Source organism: Pelodiscus sinensis, chromosome 4 (genome assembly GCF_052426305.1).
Source record: "Pelodiscus sinensis isolate ZL-2025 chromosome 4, ASM5242630v1, whole genome shotgun sequence".
In the NCBI taxonomy this organism is placed as follows: domain Eukaryota; kingdom Metazoa; phylum Chordata; order Testudines; family Trionychidae; genus Pelodiscus; species Pelodiscus sinensis.
In genome coordinates, this window is record NC_143055.1 from 117,454,763 (window position 1) to 117,472,078 (window position 17,316).

The following is a 17,316-nucleotide window of genomic DNA, read 5'->3' on the forward strand; positions in this document are numbered from 1 at the left end:
ACAGCAAAAATAAAGGGGGAACTGAACAGCTTCTCCTTTTCAACTGGATCTTGGACAATAAAAGCGAAGAAAGACTCCTTGAGCCAGACTCTGATCTCAGTTATGTTGGCTCAAATCCACTGACTTGGAAGTTACTCTGGTTCTACTCTAGCATATATGAGATCAGGCTAAGGCCCCATCTCTTAATTCAATCTGTGTTTCTTCTAAGGAGTCATCTTTATTGAACACCTGGGAGCATTGTCGTCAGACAACATTACTAGAACCACCATGGCGCATTTTATAAACCAACTATTGGAGGGTGAGAGAGAAATTACACACTAATGCCAACACACCTGAACTTTTAAGAAGCTTGGATCAGATTATACACCAAAAATCCCCATTTAAAACACTGTATGCTTGTTTCATTCAGGTCTTTACATGGTACTTGTGAAACACTGAACATAAACTAAAGGAAAAGTTAAAATGAATTAAATAAAGTATAGGACTGGCTCCAGAGAATATCCCAATGATAGAAATAGAGAGTCTTGAAGAGCTGCCCTTCTCTCGTATCTGTATCAGAAAAATGTGGAGTGTGCTACATATTCTACTGTACTGTCCAGAGACTACACTAAAGTACACAGCAGATATGAAAGTACACTAAGGACAGCTATTTAGGCAATGGTCTGTTTTTGTAACTTGATTCTATTGTATTTCACACTGTGGAATAACCAAAGGAAGAATTAAAAAAAAAAAAAAAAAGACAATTTGCTGTTGGCCAAGAATAAACGCTGATAAATTAATGCTAATATTACATACTCCAGCCCAAAAAACCTAATTTTTCCTCTCAGGTTTCTTTGAGAGTGGGGAAAACCTCCACAGAACTCCTGGGTCTAAAGAAGACTGGTAAGTGGCTGCAGCTAAAGATTTACAAAACTTAGCCATTTTACTCTCGCACGCATGCAAATGTAGCCGGATGTAAATAGATGGCGACCTACCAGCTTGATTTATAGGGAAAGACAGTAATGTTTTAAGAATTTAAAGGCCTATTCTGCCCCATGCTAAATGCCCTTTGTGACATCTTGACAGCACAAAGGTGATTCAAAAATGTGCTAAAGGGTCATCTAGGGATTCCCCTTTCACAGGAAAATCCCCAAATGTGTTGTCCCTGGAGCGCCAATTGCAGAGGGTGGGAGAGGGTCGAAGGCTTGCACAGCTCTGAAGGGACTCTGGGAATCCTTGCCAACGTAACTGCCCCTAGGACTACTCTAACTTGCAGCAGAGGCAGATGAGCTGGGGGATGATAACGGAAATGTGTATTAACTCCTACCTTTGAATACGCCAGTTGTGTCAATTGCAGCTTTTGGGATCCTAAGCATTGAATCCTCATGGTAAGCAACCTGTTTGCTAACAGAGATCAAGTACCACAAGAAAGTGTGATAGGGTATGTCCTTGCTTAACTACTAGTATTGGGATGAGGAGCAGAGCAGAGTGTGGTGGAGTGGGGCTAGAAAGGGGACTGGGTGATGATTCAGTAATTTTCACAGAATAACAAAATAAAAGGGCGGTAGAACTGTAGCATGATTTACTGATCCAATAATAGCCCACGAGCCCTCTGAAATAGACATCTGCCAAACTAAATCTTGGATTTAATTTTAATCCATCTGACTTCCTCTGGATTTATCTAGGGCTTTCAAATAAAGAGAAGAACCCGGGAATTCATCAAGAAAGAATGTCATTTAATTAATGTCCTCATCTCCCTTAATACCATCCTTCACATGCAGTCTCAGAGATGGCATTTAGCTGATACTGTGATGGGAGTGACATCATCTCCAAGTAAGTCGCTCTCTAACAGTGCCCAAGCTGCTGCATTAATGTGAGTTTCAGCCTGCGCTGATTATTTCTCCCATTGCACCACAAGGAACCTGGGCATCATTCTGTATCCGAAAGACAAGCTGCAGAGGTAAAAGCAGAACCATTGCAATAGGTTGAAATTGTAAATTGAGAAACAGGATCATTAGAAAAGACCTCTTATCATTAAAGACCTTTGTTATAGCCCTGCCATTAGAGTGATTTGGATGGATTTCCATTTGGATGGATGTTCTCTTTACTAGACTAACTCCATGACTTTTTTTAGAAAAAAAAAAAAAAGACTGCCAGCTCTTGTTTTATCAACTGGGACAAGTAGAAGTTCCCTTACACAAAGCACCTCTTGCAACCGATTGTAAAACACAGGCTCAGCTTTACTATTCCATAGAACTAGGCAGTTCAGTGCTCTTTTTCATGCTATAAACAGCTGTTGTAAGCTGAAATGGGAAAATATATAAAGAGCTTAAAACTGTAGGAAATCATTATCAAAGGAAGCTAAGCCTAAATCAGTTCATTGCATTACCAAATGCATCGTTTTAAACTTAGTGGTATAAATCATTCCAGTTTCAGGAATCTAGTATAGTTGCTTTATTGTCCTCAAATAAATTAAGCAGCTATCACTTGGACTGGACCTGATCAGAATCTATCAGGGAAAGGGATTTTTTTTCTTCAGAATGATGAATCTACTTCATGATCCTGAAGAAAACCCTTAGTATCCTGTGCAATGTTTATTCGTCCAAATAATCCCAATGAAGTTAATGGGAGTATTACTGTACTTGTAAGACTGCATCATGAAGCTCTCCATTAATCCACTGGTATTTCAAAATGGTGTATGTGGAGGAGAATGTTCTACTTTTGCAGGTCTCCTGTGTAAGGTATTGATAGGTTCTTGAAGCATGAACATGATTATATACACTAAAACGGATGCAGAGAACCTCCGACATGCCAACCGCACATGGCTGGTCAGGGTTAGGTGCTGGCGGGCCACCAGTTTGTTAATCAGAGAAGCAGCAGGCACAGAGCCCCACGTGGCTGTGGTTCACTGTTGTCAGCCAATGGGAGCTCTGGGAAGTGGCACCCAAATCTATCCCAAAAATAGATGGCTCACTCAACTTCCTGCGGCTCCCACAGTCTGGGAGAACCAAGGAGATAGAGTATCCCTAGTAACCTCTGGCCCTGTGGTTTCGATGCTCACCCAGGATGTGGGAAATCCAGCTCTGTCTACTTTGTATAAATAATTGCATGTGGCTGGTGCCCTGGAGTTCTCCCCACCCTGCCCTCTGGACTAAAACATAGGTGAAGTCAATATAGACTGGATGAACAAAATGATCATTCTATATCTGATTTATCAAGTTCTCATCCTCAAAATAAAATTTATACGATGCTTTCAAAAGATGAGCAAGGAAGCTTAAATTCACTACTCTACTCGACACTAAAAGAATGGACTGAATAGAGACTCGGGACATACGATTTATTACAATAATCTGTAACCCGCAATTCCCTGATTTTTGTCCTAACTTTGCAGAGGTTTTAATGGGCAACTTTAACTTAAATGGTCCCTTACACAATGCTGCGACACTGGGAGTACCTCGTCTGATAAAGAAGAACTATGTGGGATTCAAACGTTTGCATCTCTCACCAACAGCAGCTGTCCAATTAAAGATACTGCCTCACAAAAGAAGTTGGAGACAAGTCTTTAGGAGATAAAATTAAACGTTGTTTTGTGTGTTTTAACAAACCTAAAGGAAATGAAAGGCCAGATTCACAAAACTGAGGTGGCAGTGGTCCCCTTCCAGCATTTGGCCACATGATTTGGGCACTCATCTGGGACATGAAAGACCCATGTTAAAATCCCTGCTTTGGAATAGGGACATTAACCCCTTCCTTTTCTCTCCAGTTGTATGACACAGCCTGACTCCCAGACAATAGGATATTCTGGAGAAAAGCTCTCTCAATCTTTCCTGTTGAATTTGTTCCACTTGGTATAAATAAATATGCCCAGATGTAAATGAATGGGACTGGAAACAATGAGTTCCTGGCTACTCTGCGATACGTGAACTAACCACCAGGCTAGAGTGTCCTTTCTCTGGTCCAATAAATATTGATTATTTAATTATTTATACAAAGTAAACAGCTTGAATGGGAGAGATCTGGTCCAGAATAGGCTTAGGATCCAGGCTGAGGGTCCAGAATGGGCTAAGGGTCCAGAATAAGCCAACTGTTTAGGTTGAGGGACAGCACACTCAGCGGAAGGGTGCAAAGAGGGGTTCAAAGTCCCTGCTCCAGAGCTGGATATCCCACATCCTGGGTGAGCATCCAAACCACAGGGCCAGAGGTTACCAGAGATATTCTAGCTCCTTGGTTCTCTGAATGGCACCCAAATCTATCCCCAAAATTTCCAAATATTTTATTTTGGACAGTTCTGCAGGAACTGTTTGGACATTTCCAATTTTACTTTTTTTCTGTTGATCATCACAAGTTGCTTAAATAATACAAAAATAATACAAATTAACAAAATACCATTATTTGACCCTAATCTGTATTTTTTGTATAAAAAACCCAAAGTTTTGGCTAAAAACTGTCACCCAGCCTGAAGTTAGATCACTGTGACTGTGTCTAGACTGGCCAGTTTTTCCGGAAAATCAGCCGCTTTTCCGGAAACCTTGCCAGCTGTCTACACTGGCCGCTTGAATTTCTGCAAAAGCACTGACTTCCTACTGTTAGAAATCAGTGCTTTTTGCAGAAATACTATGCTGCTCCCGTTCGGGCAAAACTTCCTTTTGCGCAAAACTTCCTTTTGCGCAAAAGGGCCAGTGTAGACAGCTGAGATTTGTTTTGCGCAAAATCGCGTCTAGATTGGCCACGGATGATTTTCCGCAAAAAGTGCTTTTGCGGAAAAGCGTCTGTGCCAATCTAGACGCTCTTTTCCGAAAATGCTTTTAACAGAAAACTTTTCCTTAACAGCATTTCCAGAAAATCATGCCAGTCTAGACGTAGCCTGTATGTTTTGTTACTCAGCTACAGAAAGTTGTCAAATCAAGCATTCAGAAATTAAGAAATGCCAAAATTAAAGTTTGTTATGCAACTGGCAAAAACTTTGTGTAGAGAAGCCCTTCACAGTGAAGCCTGACTGTATCAAGCTCCTCTTTCCTGTAAGAGGTTGTAATAGTGACAGTGAGGAGGGAAGAGAGGTAGTGCAGACATTAGAATAATTTCTATAGCGTTCATCACCAACGTGGCAGATGATCAGTGCTGCTTGCCATAAGAATTAGCACATCCTCCATGAAGGTGCCCTGGTATGTCTTGTCCCCTGTCCCCGTGAAGAAAGCTGATCAACATTTACATATATTAATTAGGCCTCAACCTCTGGCTGTGGTAGGTTTTATGCCTTTTCTTACCGCAGATATCACCTGGTGGCTCTGTTGTATTATGTTCCAAATGAGCTCTGCTAATAGAAATCAGAGACAAGAGGTTCTAATTCAATTAATGGTATCTTGAAAGTGCTATAAAATAGTCACATTTCTTTAGTAAAAATCAAACTGGTTTGCAAAAATGTAGAAGATAGGGGAATCAGTTCACCTGGCTGGTAGTACTGTGCAAAGACTGGTCACAAAAAGAGGGGTTATAATTTCAAGGCCAACAAGGACAGAGCCGCACAAGTACACAAAGATCATTCCTCATCCAGTTTGAGAAAATAGGCTGACACCAAATTGAAGAAGTAAAAATAGGCTGACACCAAATTGGTGGCGCAGGGGGTAGCCGTGAGATTTTGCTTAGATTTGGGCAGATAACAATAATGGAAACCTGGGCTCTGAATGTGTGATAGAAACTATGGTGTGCACAGGAACTGTAAACAATGGCTCAAAAGCAACAATTTTTAGACCCAATATAACTACCAATGGTCAGGGTTGGAGGACTTTGAACTGAACAATTCACCTCAGATTGGATTACTATACTGCTTACATAATGGAGATACACCTAAGGCAGCTTGGTGGAGAATGTGGCTTATTTTTGTTAAGATGATCAGGAACAGGTTTAAGATAAAATAATGAGAACTGGAATAAGTGGGGTTGCATCCTTTTACCTAAACCGCAGCAAGCCACTGTGCTGACAAGGCCTTATCTGCCCTCTGGAGGCAAAATAGAGCTAGAGGAATGTCCTTCCAAACATGCTGCTGAAATTTTGGCCAACATCAGCAGTCCCTTTCAACTTGAGAAACACAAATATACAGTAAACAATACCAGACTGTCCCTGATATGGCTTCTCTAAGGCACAAGCCTATGGCAAGTGAAAGGGATCAGATCCTCAGCCAGTATAAATTATTGTGACTCCACTGACTCAAATGATTAATGCTAGTTAATGTCAGCTGAGGAGCTAGCCTTGAGAGACAGCTGCGTTTACCCCCTCCCTTCCGTCTCTAATGATCTAAACTCTGGAACATTTTAACAGAAGACGACCAATTCTTTGTACATATATTTTGATCTACCTGAATTGCAACAGAATGCAAGTTAAACTTAATGGGTGGAAGTCTCCTAATGGTCACTAGTAAATAAACTATCATAGGTGAAAAATGTTAGGTTAAAATTAAGTCTGAGCTAGTGTTTATATGTCTAAATCAGCCTGGCCATCCACTTCCAATAAGTAAAAACATCTGTTTTATGCTTCTGTGCATGCATAAAATTCAGAAGCAATTAGTCAGATTGAAGTGGTGCAGATTTATGAACGTTTTCTTAGACTTTTATTGCACTGGTATAAGAGAAATGTACCAAAAGCACTTCATGGTGGCTTATAAAACTTTTGAATTGTATTTATTAATTTTTATTTCTTTTCAGTGCCCACCCCTGCTTCTAATATGGCTGCAGTAATATAACGAATCATTGCATAATTAGAGAAGATACTGGAGGGATTTGCCTAATTTGCAGATAATGTGAGACAGAATATTCATGGCTTCTAAACTTTTTACAGCAATAAGATATGGTTTTATTGCGATCTTTGTTGCACTCTGACCTAGTTTTTTATATTTCCTACAGTTAAACTTTAAATGAAAAGGCTGACAGCTCTCAACCATGAATTCTGTTGGACTATTATGTATGTGATATCTTTATCTGAGGAAATGATCTGTGTCTACTACTCTTTAAATGTGTTCCATATGTGAGCATGTGTAAAAAAGCTCATGATTGCACAGTTGGAAGTACTGGGAGTGGTCTGAATATTCATACGGTGATATATAACCCCCGCTCAAACCAGATTAGCATTCAGAGAAATTCCTGTTCGTGGAAGGAAGGATTACACTGACTAGACATTACTGCAATCGAAGTGAGTGATATCTAAGAATTGAATATGACAGAAATACTGACTTCTCTCTCTTCTTTTCAGTTTTCCTTTTCCAGTCTTATTCTTCCCCCTTTAAATACATTACTGCTAGGAGCTATATTTTCCTGCCATACAGCAGGTATTTAACATGTATCATTTTTGCAGTTTTGGGAATTTGATCCAACACAGAACTGAGGGATTAATCGTGCTAGCTAGAGTCGGGTATACTAATTAGTTATGTGCAATGGTTCCTATATATCTATTAGCTTGTAAGTGTATCTCAAACATAACTGCAGTATACCAGCTCTTCTGCCTTTAGGCTTCTTTTAACTGCATATTGCACTGAACTGCCTGGACAATCTAAATTTATGAACTGTAGTTAGTGCCAAAAGGCAGTGTGACAGCCTGCTCAGGGAGATAGCATCAGTTAAATGAGGAGGAACGGGGGCTATTTGTATAGATCCATTTTGATAGTCTCGATGCTTTTTGTCTAATAAGAGTTAGAGAGATACTGTAGAAGAGACAGACACATTTAAACAGAAAAATAACACATCAGCCTGAGAGAGCAACTCCCATTCTGAAATAAGTTGTTTCTGAGCCTTTTATGAAATCAAAATAATAATCTTTTATAAATAAAAGCTGACCTTCATCTGTATAAACAGTGGTGCTGGAATAATTTGTACAATGGCGTTGCTGAAATCCATTGAACATATTTGTAAACCCTGTACATGATGGAAATCAGTTCAAGACAGAGGTGCTGCCACACCACTGGTTCCAGCACCTCTTCATGTAACCAGCCCAAAATCAGGTTAATGTCAAAGGAATTAGCTGACTATTAAACAACACTAAGCAGTACCTTTGGGCTTCATACTGATTGTTTTCTACTCCATCCCCTCTCGTCGTTCATCCAACCACACAGACTTGTATCCAATGCAGAATTATTATGGAGAAAGACAAATAGAAAATATAATTTATGTTAGCAGTGTTTCTTTTCTTTGCAATTCAGCCATTGTTATTTCAGAATGTAAATAGATTTTTTTTAACATTCTACGTCATTTGTAAATATTTGCCCTGACTTTTATCTGACACCTACCTCGATTCAACAAATACACCTGTGCACAAAATCCACATGAGCAAATGTCCTCCACTAATAGCCACTTTCATTTTATAGCAATAACTCTATTGTGCATTTTAACACAAAAAACATTGCATATCCTTAGCCAGAAATATCCTGCCATTGCTTTCTGTGTGCTCCAGTTTTACATTTCTGAAAACTCTGCAGTGTCAGCAGCCATTTTGTACTGATTTACTTGCTGAAACTTTTGCAAATGAGGTACTTACTCACTTTTCACCTGGAGATTATTCATTATTTTTCTTGTTCGTAATCTAAAATAAAATATATCTATATATTTAAAATATGCAGTTCCTCTTTGTGTACAGCAAAACATAACACTTAAATTATATTTTTATCTCAAAGATGTTATATGGGGAGAAAGATGTCTTTCAAACTATACACACAGTAGATAACACCTACAAAGTGGTTCTGTACAATAAGTTTAGTTTCATATTTCCAGGAAAAAATGACTAGATTAAGGTTCATGCTTCAGCTGAGTGAATATGTATGTGATTCATTAAAATCATTGCTCTGGGGTGGGGCTGGGATGAGGGGTTCAATATACAGGCTGCCCCCAGGGAGAGAGGACTACTCCAGCTCTAACTCCTCATAGCAGTTCCATGCCAGGTGAGAAGCACCTGTCCATGGCCACTGTAGGTCCAGCAGAGAGAATTGGGAGAGGGGTTCATATCCCCTGGCCAGGGCAGATCCAAGTTCACCTGTCCCCTGTAATCCCCAGTCAGAGGCTACGTCTAAACTGCCGGTTTTTTTCAAAAACCCCGTTTCGAAAAAAAGCAGCGGCCACCATTATGCAAATGAAGCATGTGATATTTAAATCCCGGCTTCATTTGTACTTTCGATACGTCTAATTTACATCCCTTTGCCGACAGAGTGGTGTAGTGTAAACACAGCCAGACTGAGGAATGCAGCAAATGGTGCACTTTCCTCCTCACTCCCTGATGAAGGAAAACAGCCAGCAATGTTCCCATATGAATCAAGGGGGGGGAGCTTCAGTCTGGCTGGTGGGAGGCTCAGGGCTGAGGCAGTCCCAGACTGGGTGATTCTGTCTCTTTGCTATATGGTTTTATGAGAAGCACTCCTGTTCCAGGTACATCCCATTTTCCTGGTGCAACCAAACCCTTATGTTGCTTTAAGTTATCATAAGAGGAATTTAGTGGTTTTAGCTCTTTATTGTTTAGGAGTAGTTCTTGAACATTCAGACACACAGATGCAGAGACAAAGTCTCACAAATATATACTATATTATACTATATATGTAGCGCCCCCTCTCCACCTGGTTACCTTCTTTAAGGCCAATCTGCTTACAGGTTTTGGTGGACAGGTCTGGGTTCTTCTGGATCCCGCCACCCACTCAACTTTATTTTTTCCAATGGATTTATTTGGCGGTGCCTCCACCCCCCTCACTCCTTCCTGGCAGGGTCACCAGGGCAGCTTGGGCGGAATATTCTAACCGAGGGAGGTTACATATATATTATACTATATATATTACAAGAGGCTTCACTCACTGAGGTGATTCAGTTAAAATTTCCATTTTAATTATCCTCTTTTCATTGCACTGATTACTAGATAGCCTTCATTCTTATCTTTTGTTTGTGTTTTCAGTGAGGAGAAATTATTCAATATAATAGGTCTGAGCCATGTGGGCATGGAACCTGAATAACTGCATACATTGTCCATGATGCCCTTTTCCGGAACTCCGTATTCCCACCCTCTTCTTCTACTCTGCAACATATGCAGGGTGCCTCCTGGCCAGAGAGTCTTGAGCTCTCCCCTGGGTGTCAGCCCAGCCAGATGCAGTGTGGAAAGAAAGAAAGGAGCTTGCCAGCCATGCTGTTGGTAAGCTGAATGATCCAACCAGGCTTGTTCTCTGCACAGTGCAGAGACGCTCTGCTGGGGACTTCCCCCACTCGCCAGATGAGTGGCTGGTGGAGGAAAGATCCACCCAGTCGTAGGACTCATCAGTACTGATGGGAGGGGAAGACAAAAAATACAGGACAATTTGCCCATTTTATTTAAAAAAAAAGGAGGGACCCCTGCAGGGTAGCTTAAGTATAGGACTGTCCCTTTAAAACTGGACATCTGGTCACCTTAGGTATAGAACTTCTGTATAGCCATTCACAGATCTCAAAGCACGTTACATTACAGCACTATCCTCACTTATATGACTGACTGTGCTGGACCATTACATTACAGCACTATCCTCATTTTACAGCTGGAGAAACTGAGTCACAGAGTTGCTGTGACTTGCCCAAGGTCACCCAGCAGGCTGAGGATAGCAACCCGTTCTCTTGAGTCCCAGTCACCCTACCTGAATTACTTTTACAGAGCGTCCTGTCTGTGCATAATTGGTTAAAGTTGATTTAAAAAATAACAACCTAACTGCACATGAGGGTGTATGTGAAATGAAAACTACATTTATTGTCTGGGACACATTTATTTCTCCTGCATCAGCTGCAAAATGCACACATTGCCACTAGGTCTGTGTATCTTCAAATCACTGCTCTTATTAGTTGTTTCTGCTGCCTCTGAAATTTTCTATGAAGTGACGTTAGATATAATCTATCAGTTTAGTATTATGTATATTTGCATCTGATTTTACAAGATAGAGACTTGTTTAAGCTTGAAACAAATGTTTCTCTGCAACAGGCTAAGCTTATGTAATCTTCCCATCTGAAGTAGACTAGGACTGCAATTAATCTTCAGTTTGGTCCAGACTGACATTTTATGATACATTTACTACTCAACATTAATACTTTGATATAAACCCATGTCATTTTGCCCGATTATATAAAGAGGTCTGTGGAGAAGGCTGGATTTGGATCAAAATGTGATTATGTATTTACGATGGGCAATCACTCCCCTCTGCTGGGAAAACAGGTACAAATTCATCCATCACTTATATGACTGACTGTGCTGGACCATAAATAAAAGATGGCAGCTTTCTGGATATTATCAGGTAAGGGGATTTTATACATGACATCACTCCTAGGAGAAGACCCATACCTCTGACCTCATATAGGTCCCAATTTTATCAGCAGAGAGATTATTTATTTATTTATTTATTTATTTAAATAAGTTAAGGTGGCAGAGTTAGAATTTTACTAGTAGCAGCTAGCCAACAAAACACTGCATTAGGAGGCAGATAGCAGACTTACTCATAGAAATACTAATTTTACAAGTGCAATTATTTTTCTCAATACTCTGGCCTCCTGCCTACCAATGATTAGTGAAGGGAAAGAATATTTATGTAGCCAGGGGTGTATATTTTGTGTCATATTTGAATGAAAATGAATATTTAGAAAGGGGGGAAACTTCTTTCCCCCGTATCTCTTTTCTTAATCAACTCATTTTGATAACATTTGAAATGAAGTCGGTGTTTTCTTTTTTACAGACCCCTTACATTGAGAGGATCTAAACTGTAGCTTAGTTGGTCTATAGAAGAGGTAGGCAATAATTTTTTACTGTGAGGGGGGCCACTCCAAGAATTTGGAAAATGGTTGGGGGTCGCACTCTTCCATGATATTAATGAAGGAAAAGTGGGGTCTGGGATGGAGGTAGGGTGAAGAAGGAAGCTTAGGATAAGGGACTGGAGTGCAGGGAGGAGTGGGGTCTGGGAGGTAGTTTGGGTGAAGGAGGCCATTGTGACCTAGGGCAGGGGACTGGGGTGCAGAGATTTGTTTTGTGACCTAGGGGAGGAGCCCTGGGCTCAGTTTTTAAAGAGAAGGGGCCCTGCAGCCACTTCTCTGAGTGGTGTGCGGGGCTGCAGGGCAAACAGGGGAGACTACCTTGGGCTCCCCACTGCATCCACAGGTCAGATCCAGTGGTTGGTGGGCTGCATCTGGCTCACAGACATATTTTACCCAGGCCTGGTCTATGCCTTAATCTGGCACTGTATATTGAAGCTGAAAATGAGAAAGTCTTATTCCTGGTTTGAGAGTAGGAATCTGATGGGCTTGTCTTCTGATTTTCCCACCAAAAAAAAAAAAAAATACCCTGATATGGGGCAATTATGAATTCTCTAACTCTTACTTTTTTCAAAGAAAAAAATGGAAGTCTCCTGTTCTTTAACAATATTACTTATACCTGAATAACGCAGACAGCAGCTTGTATCAAGTACTGTTATTCTACGAAGACATTACTTTTATAGGGTAAAGTCACCAAACTAAATTCAGCCTAGGCAGCGTTCTTCACAGTTGCAAGGTCATGACAGACAAAGACACAATTATATGGTTGCTTCTGCAAACACAGATTACTTACAGTCACACCAAGAGATTGTCCTTTTCCCACTTAGCTTGTTACCCCCAGCTACATGCCCCAGATTTCTCTGTAAGAAATACATCATATGTCACTTCCACACTTAAACAAGTCATTGGTATGAATCATTAAATCTGTGAAAACTGCAAGCTGTCTGTGCAGAGAGATGTGTGAGTCATCATTAGAGGAAACATTTTAAGCATGTATTTCTGTTTGGTGTTTACAATAATAATTCAGGCAGGTCTTTACTTTTCAGGCTTTGGTTTTTGTGAAATAATAACCAAGCAGATTCTGGAGAAAACCAAAGAGCAAAGCTTCATTAACTGAGAGGGGAGTGATGTCTAAAACCAAGGGGAAGCAGGATGTTGTTTAAACCCCTTTGGGCTTCAATTAAGGAGTTAAGAAACCATCAAATTCAAGGAGACATCCAGTAAAAATTGGCAAAACAAGACTAGATATTGCTAATTCAGTAAAAATACCCTTCTCTCTGCCCTGCAGCTGGAAAAAACTTTCATCCCTCCTTTGTATCACATAAGGAAATAAAAAAGGGCATGAGCCCAACACTCTTCTGTGTCACAGGTCAAATTAGCATAGCCTAGGTCTACACAGCAGTGTTATTTCAGAATAACGGATGTTATTCCAAAATAACATAGTCCGCGTGTACATACAAGCAGTTATTTTGATACAACATTGAAATAATATTGAGCTTGAGGACTGCTTACTCCAACTCCTGTAACCCTCATTGTACAAAGGAGTAAGGGAAGTCAGATGGAGAGTACTGTATCTCAAAATAACTACTGTGTAGACAGCGCCAGGAGTTGAAATAAGCTGTTTTGACTTAAAGTTGTGTAGCTTATTTCACTTTTATCCCTGCTGTGTAGACATGCCCATAATGGGATAATGGAGCCACTAATGCCAGTGGTAGCATGTTTCGCCTTCCTAGTTAAGTTTATGACAAAGGATGCTCTTTATTGAGATTAAATAACCCTCCAAAAGAACAAGCCAATTGTCACCCACAGAAAGTTCAATAAATGTGTTTTTAAATGAACTTTCCAGATATCAAGTTACATGTTTATCCGACTAATCACCTTGGTTTGGATTTTCAACATAATTAGTGATTTGGAATGCCCAATTTGTGACAGCTTAAACTGCTGGCTGAAAAGCAGGCACCTTTAAGATATCTGAATTTGGAGACCCAAAAAATTGAGATATCCCCAAATCACTAGTTGCTTGGTTCTAGCTTAAATATATTAAAAGGCACCTTATGAAACTTCTTTGTCATTGCTCAGATTTTAAAAACACAAGAAAAGGAGACCTTCTGTAGTCGACAAGAATAAGTCTAAGGTTCTCAAAACACAAAGAATGCCACACGGGTATCTGTCAAACACAAGTAGTTTATTTCCTGACAGCGAACAGCTGTGCCCTATAACTGGAAGAACAATATGACAAAGAAGCAACATATCTTATGTCCCTTCCTTCAAGCCTGGAACCCTGAGTAGGCTCCAGATGAAGTGGGAGGTTGTCTCATCTTCCGAGGCACTGGTACCCAAAGCTCATCGGTGAGGTCCAAATTGCTGTGCTCTGGTGCAGCTTTAATTACTGTGTCTCTACCTTATTTGTGGCAGTTTGGAAATTTTCAGGGGTTACTCATTATGTGCTGATGAAGGGCTAGCTGTTAGTTATCGATCTGGTTCTGATCTAGTTCTACTTGTTCCTTGGCTCTGTTTATGTGATCAGTACGTTAGGGTAAACAGAATTGTTTATGCGTTCTTGCCCTTTACCCTTATCTTATACTTGTTCTTGCTATACTGGCAACAATGCTTATCTACAAAGGCATATGTTCCCAAAGACTTTCTTCTGGCTCATCAGATATAGGGAAAAGGAAAAGGGAGGAGAGAATGCAGGACTCACCACCCCTAAACTTGCACATACAAAGTTCTTCCGCAATTGACCCCTACACCTTCTTAAAATGTTCTTGCTCTCTCAAGCTATTGCACAGCCTGCTTAACAGTACTGCTAAAAGCCCACCAATAGTAACACCCCATGAGAACCTCTGGATCCTTCAAACATGCCTTGTAACAGTCTAAGAAAAATACGTGAATCTTGCAGCATGCACTGACAGCTAATCTAGCTGGGCTTCATGAAATAAAAAGGGTGGAAGTTAGCTGCAGATTAAAGGACTCTTTCTGGAAAATACTTTCCAGGGCTACCTCCTTTGAAACTATGAGACTGTGTAAGTTTTCACCATTGGATCTGTGCCCTTTCCAATTTAAATAAGACCCGAACCCAGTGACACCCTCTTCCTGTAAGGAATCAGTGGGTGAGGAGTAGGGGAAAGAGAAGCACAATTAATTTTTTTCTGAGCGAGAGACTGTTATTTAGACGAGACAGGAAGAAGAGAGGATATGGTTAGAAAGATCCTCAAGAAGTTCTTACAAACCTATGTCATTGCTTTGAAAGAGGTCACTACATCTCCATGGCGCACTGTAAGCAAAACCATACTCCACATAATTTCTCCAGACTGTAAATTGCTTCATAAACTCGGTTTCGCCACCACACAACTCCAGAATCCAGCATCTCTCACTATAAGCAGGACATCACTGGCGCACCACAGTGCATCACAGGAGCACCACAGTGCTCGCAGCTCCAGCGCAGTGGGGGGGGGGGGGGGAGGGCAGTATGCAGAGTCTCCTCCCTGCCCCCATCAGGCAGGGCTAGATTAACAAAAGGGCCTTAGTGGCTGCAGCCCCAGTACCTGGGTTCAACTGAGGGGGCCACACAAAAATATCTGGATTTTTGGTGGCCTAGATATCTTTTTGTGGGACTCCGGGCTGCAGCCCCTATAGCTCCTGCATGAATCTGGCCCTGGGTTGTGGTTTTTTTCTACATCTTCAGCTCTGTGGCTTCTCCACTGGCAGAATTTAGAAAGAACAAAAAGAAGTTACTCACCTCTGTGCAGTAACAATGGTTCTTCTAGGTGTGTCCCTGTGGGTGCTCCATGTCTGGTGTCGGGCTGATCCTGGCGCCACGAATCGGAGCTTGCCAGAGCTGTATTCGGCTGGACTGCGCGTGCACAAACCGGATTCACTCCTTTCATGTGCCGCGTGTGGTCCAGCGCCCGCCAGTTTCCTCTCAACCTCCCATCTGCAAGATAGAACAAAAGAGACGAGATTCCGTAGCGGGGAGGAGGGCGGGTCGAGGAGTACCCATAACGGACATACCTCGAAGAACCATCGTTTCTTCTTCGGGGTAGTCCCCGTGGGTGCTCCACGTCTGGTGACTCCTGAGCAGTAATCTGAGTTAGATGTGGGCTGCAGAATCACGATTTTGGTGACTAGGGAGTACTGCTAGAGCCATTGCTGAATCAGATGCTAGGTGCTAAACTATTGCATAGTGTCTTGAGAATGTGGTATTGGAAGACCAGGTGGCTGCTCGGCAGATGTCACGTAGAGGGACTCCTCTAACAAAAGCTGCTGACGTAACCACTGCTCACGTAGAGTGGGCCCTTGGCTGTGATAGGAGTGGCTTTTCACGAATGGCGTAACAGGTGGTAATATAAGAGACGACAAGTTTTGAAATATGCTGGGCCGAGAGAGGTTGGCCTTTAAAGTGACCTGACGTTGAAACAATAAGGTGATCCGTTTTCCGGATATTGCGGGTTCTATCTATATAGAATGCCAGTGCCCGATGAACATCTAGAGTATGCAGGAGAGTGTCCCGCTGAGAGGTGAGAGGCTCTGGGTAGAAGCATAGCACGACGATCGGCTCATTAACATGAAATTCTGTGCAGACTTTAGGTAGGAAGGCTGGTTGAGATCTCAGTGTTACAGCGTCCTTACTAAAGACTGTATTGGGGGGGGGGCGATACCATTAGCGCTGCCAGCTCACTGACCCTACACGCTGATGTTACGGCCAGGAGGAAGAGTACTTTCATTGTGAGTATAGGCCAGGGTACAGTTGCTAAGAGTTCGAAAGGGTCAGAACATCCAACACGAGATCCAGGCTCCATGTGGGTGGTAGAGACCTGCGAGGTGGGTTAAGGTTAGTGAGGCCTCTAAGAAATCATGACATTATGGGGTAGGAAAAAACTGACCTCCCATCTACTGGCCCATGAAAGGTCACAATTGCAGCCATGTGGACTCTGAGGGTATGTCTAGACTACATGCCCCTGGTGACAGAGGCATGTAGATTAGGCTACCCAGCATAGGAAAATGAAGTGGCGATTTAAATAATCACCGCTTCATTTAAATTAAAATGGCTGCCGCGCTGAGCAGATCAACTGTTTGTTGGCTCAGCGCGCTAGTCTGGATGCTCTGCGGTCGACATCAAATGCATTTGTTGACCTCCCGGTAAACCTCATCCCACAAGGCATACTGGGGAGATTGACAGATGCTTTTGATATCAACCGCGGAGGGTCCAGACTGTCGGCTCAGCGCGGCAGCCATTCAAATTTAAATGAAGCGGTGATTATTTAAATCACCGCTTCATTTTCCTATGCCGGGTAGCCTAATCTACATGCCTCTGTCGCCAGAGGCATGTAGTCTAGACATACCCTGAGTGAAGATATTGAGAGCCCCGAGGCCTGGAGCTGAAGGATATAGCCCAGCAGGACGTGCAGGGGTGAGAGAAGAGGGTTTAGACCCTTTGGAGCACACCAACACGTGAACCTAGACCATTTTGACAGGTAGGTTTTCCTAGTAGAGTCTTTCCTGCTATGTAGCAGTACGCGTTTCACCTGGTCTGAGCAAAGATTCTCGGACGCGCTGAACC

General features: G+C 41.8%; 1 protein-coding gene across 1 annotated transcript in view; it reads left to right on the forward strand.

Annotated features, from left to right (window-relative positions):
- The first annotated feature begins 7,043 nt into the window (after positions 1-7,043).
- The window catches only part of HPGDS (hematopoietic prostaglandin D synthase), a 69,329-nt gene continuing 59,056 nt past the window's right edge, over positions 7,044-17,316 (forward strand). The window contains exon 1 of the mRNA XM_006111950.4: positions 7,044-7,161. The gene's annotated coding sequence lies outside the window, so the exon portion shown is untranslated. The remainder of the gene's footprint in view (positions 7,162-17,316) is intronic.